This window comes from Medicago sativa, chromosome 6 (assembly GCF_051527215.1).
Source record: "Medicago sativa cultivar Bolivia chromosome 6, Bolivia_mono, whole genome shotgun sequence".
In the NCBI taxonomy this organism is placed as follows: domain Eukaryota; kingdom Viridiplantae; phylum Streptophyta; class Magnoliopsida; order Fabales; family Fabaceae; genus Medicago; species Medicago sativa.
Window position 1 is genome coordinate 46,630,208 of NC_140754.1, and position 6,124 is coordinate 46,636,331.

Below are 6,124 nucleotides of genomic sequence, written 5' to 3' on the forward strand. Positions count from 1 at the left end.
ACATGGAAATTCACTTTACCACCATTTTGGGCGTTTTTAAAATTTCTAAAATCAACCATGGAAGTCGTAGATATTCTCGCTAGATTTCCTAGGATGTATTACATGCTTCAATTCGATAAGGCTAGGCCACTTTATGCCATTTTTAGTGAAAGAAAAAGGGTCAAAAACAAGTAAAATCCGTAAATTAACAAGGAAATTCAGTTTACCACCATTTTGGCCGTTTTTCAAATTTCTAAAATCAACCATGGAAGTCGTAGATATTCTCGTTAGATTTCCTAGGAACTATTACATGCTTCGATTTGATAAGGCTAGACCACTTTATGCCCTTTTTAGTGAAAGAAAAAGGGTCAAAAACGAGTAAAATCCGTAACTTAACAGGAAATTAACCTAACCCCCATTTTGGCCGTTTTTGAAAATTCTAAAATCAACCATAGAGGTAATAGATATGCTCGTTAGGTTTCCTAGGAACTATTACATGCTTCGATTTGATAAGGCTAGGCCACTTTATGTCTTTTTTAGTGAAAGAAAAAGGGTCAAAAACGAGTAAAATCCGTAAATTAACAAGGAAATTAACTTAACCACCATTTTGGCCGTTTTTTAAAATTCTAATATAAATCATGGAAGTCGTAGATATGCTCGTTAAATTTCCTAGGAACTATTACATGCTCCGATTCGATAAGGCTAGGCCACTTTATACCCTTTTTAGTGAAAGAAAAGAATCAAAAACAAGCAAAATCCGTAAATTAACAAGGAAATACACTTTACCACCATTTTGGCCGTTTCTCAAATTTCTAAAATCAACCATGGAAGTTGTAGATATTCTCGTTAGATTTCCTAGGAAGTATTACATGCTTCGATTCGATAAGGCTAGACCACTTTATGCCCTTTTTAGTGAAAGAAATAGAATCAAAAACAAGTAAAATCCGTAAATTAACAAGGAAATACACTTTACCACCATTTTGGCCGTTTTTCAAATTTCTAAAATCAACCATGGAAGTCGTAGATATTCTCGTTAGATTTCCTAGGATGTATTACATGCTTCAATTCGATAAGGCTAGGCCACTTTATGCCCTTTTTAGTGAAAGAAAAAGGGTGAAAAACAAGTAAAATCCGTAAATTAACAAGGAAATTCACTTTACCACCATTTTGGCCGTTTTTCAAATTTCTAAAATCAACCATGGAAGTCGTAGATATGCTAGTTAGAATTCCTAGGAACTATTACATGCTTCGATTTGATAAGGCTAGGCCACTTTATGCCCTTTTTAGTGAAAGAAAAAGGGTCAAAAACGAGTAAAATCCGTAAATTAACAAGGAAATTAACTTAACCACCATTTTGGCCGTTTATGAAAATTCTAATATAAATCATGGAAGTCGTAGATATGCTCGTTAGATTTCCTAGGAACTATTACATGCTCCGATTCGATAAGGCTAGGCCACTTTATGCCCTTTTTAGTGAAAGAAAAAGAATCAAAAACAAGTAAAATCCATAAATTAACAAGGAAATACACTTTACCACCATTTTGGCCGTTTTTCAAATTTCTAAAATCAACCATGGAAGTTGTAGATATTCTCGTTAGATTTCCTAGGATGTATTACAGCTTTGATTCGATAAGGCTAGGCCACTTTATGCCCTTTTTAGTGAAAGAAAAAGAATCAAAAACAAGTAAAATCCGTAAATTAACAAGGAAATACACTTTACCACCATTTTGGCCGTTTTTCAAATTTCTAAAATCAACCATGGAAGTTGTAGATATTCTCGTTAGATTTCCTAGGATGTATTACATGCTTCAATTCGATAAGGCTAGGCCACTTTATGCCCTTTTTAGTGAAAGAAAAAGGGTCAAAAACAAGTAAAATCCGTAAATTAACATGGAAATTCACTTTACCACCATTTTGGGCGTTTTTAAAATTTCTAAAATCAACCATGGAAGTCGTAGATATTCTCGCTAGATTTCCTAGGATTTATTACATGCTTCAATTCGATAAGGCTAGGCCACTTTATGCCATTTTTAGTGAAAGAAAAAGGGTCAAAAACAAGTAAAATCCGTAAATTAACAAGGAAATTCAGTTTACCACCATTTTGGCCGTTTTTCAAATTTCTAAAATCAACCATGGAAGTCGTAGATATTCTCGTTAGATTTCCTAGGAACTATTACATGCTTCGATTTGATAAGGCTAGACCACTTTATGCCCTTTTTAGTGAAAGAAAAAGGGTCAAAAACGAGTAAAATCCGTAACTTAACAGGAAATTAACCTAACCCCCATTTTGGCCGTTTTTGAAAATTCTAAAATCAACCATAGAGGTAATAGATATGCTCGTTAGGTTTCCTAGGAACTATTACATGCTTCGATTTGATAAGGCTAGGCCACTTTATGTCTTTTTTAGTGAAAGAAAAAGGGTCAAAAACGAGTAAAATCCGTAAATTAACAAGGAAATTAACTTAACCACCATTTTGGCCGTTTTTTAAAATTCTAATATAAATCATGGAAGTCGTAGATATGCTCGTTAAATTTCCTAGGAACTATTACATGCTCCGATTCGATAAGGCTAGGCCACTTTATACCCTTTTTAGTGAAAGAAAAGAATCAAAAACAAGCAAAATCCGTAAATTAACAAGGAAATACACTTTACCACCATTTTGGCCGTTTCTCAAATTTCTAAAATCAACCATGGAAGTTGTAGATATTCTCGTTAGATTTCCTAGGAAGTATTACATGCTTCGATTCGATAAGGCTAGACCACTTTATGCCCTTTTTAGTGAAAGAAATAGAATCAAAAACAAGTAAAATCCGTAAATTAACAAGGAAATACACTTTACCACCATTTTGGCCGTTTTTCAAATTTCTAAAATCAACCATGGAAGTCGTAGATAGTCTCGTTAGATTTCCTAGGATGTATTACATGCTTCAATTCGATAAGGCTAGGCCACTTTATGCCCTTTTTAGTGAAAGAAAAAGGGTGAAAAACAAGTAAAATCCGTAAATTAACAAGGAAATTCACTTTACCACCATTTTGGCCGTTTTTCAAATTTCTAAAATCAACCATGGAAGTCGTAGATATGCTAGTTAGAATTCCTAGGAACTATTACATGCTTCGATTTGATAAGGCTAGGCCACTTTATGCCCTTTTTAGTGAAAGAAAAAGGGTCAAAAACGAGTAAAATCCGTAAATTAACAAGGAAATTAACTTAACCACCATTTTGGCCGTTTATGAAAATTCTAATATAAATCATGGAAGTCGTAGATATGCTCGTTAGATTTCCTAGGAACTATTACATGCTCCGATTCGATAAGGCTAGGCCACTTTATGCCCTTTTTAGTGAAAGAAAAAGAATCAAAAACAAGTAAAATCCATAAATTAACAAGGAAATACACTTTACCACCATTTTGGCCGTTTTTCAAATTTCTAAAATCAACCATGGAAGTTGTAGATATTCTCGTTAGATTTCCTAGGATGTATTACAGCTTTGATTCGATAAGGCTAGGCCACTTTATGCCCTTTTTAGTGAAAGAAAAAGAATCAAAAACAAGTAAAATCCGTAAATTAACAAGGAAATACACTTTACCACCATTTTGGCCGTTTTTCAAATTTCTAAAATCAACCATGGAAGTTGTAGATATTCTCGTTAGATTTCCTAGGATGTATTACATGCTTCAATTCGATAAGGCTAGGCCACTTTATGCCCTTTTTAGTGAAAGAAAAAGGGTCAAAAACAAGTAAAATCCGTAAATTAACAAGGAAATTCACTTAACCACCATTTTGGCCGTTTTTCAAATTTTTAAAATCAACCATGGAAGTCGTAGATATGCTCGTTAGATTTCCTAGGAACTATTACATGCTTCGATTCGATAAGGCTAGGCCACTTTATGCCCTTTTTACTGAAAGAAAAAGGGTCAAAAACTAGTAAAATCCGTAAATTAACATGGAAATTCACTTTACCACCATTTTGGGCGTTTTTAAAATTTCTAAAATCAACCATGGAAGTCGTAGATATTCTCGTTAGATTTCCTAGGATGTATTACATGCTTCAATTCGATAAGGCTAGGCCACTTTATGCCATTTTTAGTGAAAGAAAAAGGGTCAAAAACAAGTAAAATCCGTAAATTAACAAGGAAATTCAGTTTACCACCATTTTGGCCGTTTTTCAAATTTCTAAAATCAACCATGGAAGTCGTAGATATTCTCGTTAGATTTCCTAGGAACTATTACATGCTTCGATTCGATAAGGCTAGACCACTTTATGCCCTTTTTAGTGAAAGAAATAGAATCAAAAACAAGTAAAATCCGTAAATTAACAAGGAAATACACTTTACCACCATTTTGGCCGTTTTTCAAATTTCTAAAATCAACCATGGAAGTCGTAGATATTCTCGTTAGATTTCCTAGGATGTATTACATGCTTCAATTCGATAAGGCTAGGCCACTTTATGCCCTTTTTAGTGAAAGAAAAAGGGTGAAAAACAAGTAAAATCCGTAAATTAACAAGGAAATTCACTTTACCACCATTTTGGCCGTTTTTCAAATTTCTAAAATCAACCATGGAAGTCGTAGATATGCTAGTTAGAATTCCTAGGAACTATTACATGCTTCGATTTGATAAGGCTAGGCCACTTTATGCCCTTTTTAGTGAAAGAAAAAGGGTCAAAAACGAGTAAAATCCGTAAATTAACAAGGAAATTAACTTAACCACCATTTTGGCCGTTTATGAAAATTCTAATATAAATCATGGAAGTCGTAGATATGCTCGTTAGATTTCCTAGGAACTATTACATGCTCCGATTCGATAAGGCTAGGCCACTTTGTGCCCTTTTTAGTGAAAGAAAAAGAATCAAAAACAAGTAAAATCCATAAATTAACAAGGAAATACACTTTACCACCATTTTGGCCGTTTTTCAAATTTCTAAAATCAACCATGGAAGTTGTAGATATTCTCGTTAGATTTCCTAGGATGTATTACAGCTTTGATTCGATAAGGCTAGGCCACTTTATGCCCTTTTTAGTGAAAGAAAAAGAATCAAAAACAAGTAAAATCCGTAAATTAACAAGGAAATACACTTTACCACCATTTTGGCCGTTTTTCAAATTTCTAAAATCAACCATGGAAGTCGTAGATATTCTCGTTAGATTTCCTAGGAACTATTACATGCTTCGATTTGATAAGGCTAGACCACTTTATGCCCTTTTTAGTGAAAGAAAAAGGGTCAAAAACGAGTAAAATCCGTAACTTAACAGGAAATTAACCTAACCCCCATTTTGGCCGTTTTTGAAAATTCTAAAATCAACCATAGAGGTAATAGATATGCTCGTTAGGTTTCCTAGGAACTATTACATGCTTCGATTTGATAAGGCTAGGCCACTTTATGTCTTTTTTAGTGAAAGAAAAAGGGTCAAAAACGAGTAAAATCCGTAAATTAACAAGGAAATTAACTTAACCACCATTTTGGCCGTTTTTTAAAATTCTAATATAAATCATGGAAGTCGTAGATATGCTCGTTAAATTTCCTAGGAACTATTACATGCTCCGATTCGATAAGGCTAGGCCACTTTATACCCTTTTTAGTGAAAGAAAAGAATCAAAAACAAGCAAAATCCGTAAATTAACAAGGAAATACACTTTACCACCATTTTTGCCGTTTTTCAAATTGCTAAAATCAACCATGGAAGTTGTAGATATTCTCGTTTGATTTCCTAGGAAGTATTACATGCTTCGATTCGATAAGGCTAGACCACTTTATGCCCTTTTTAGTGAAAGAAATAGAATCAAAAACAAGTAAAATCCGTAAATTAACAAGGAAATACACTTTACCACCATTTTGGCCGTTTTTCAAATTTCTAAAATCAACCATGGAAGTCGTAGATATTCTCGTTAGATTTCCTAGGATGTATTACATGCTTCAATTCGATAAGGCTAGGCCACTTTATGCCCTTTTTAGTGAAAGAAAAAGGGTGAAAAACAAGTAAAATCCGTAAATTAACAAGGAAATTCACTTTACCACCATTTTGGCCGTTTTTCAAATTTCTAAAATCAACCATGGAAGTCGTAGATATGCTAGTTAGAATTCCTAGGAACTATTACATGCTTCGATTTGATAAGGCTAGGCCACTTTATGCCCTTTTTAGTGA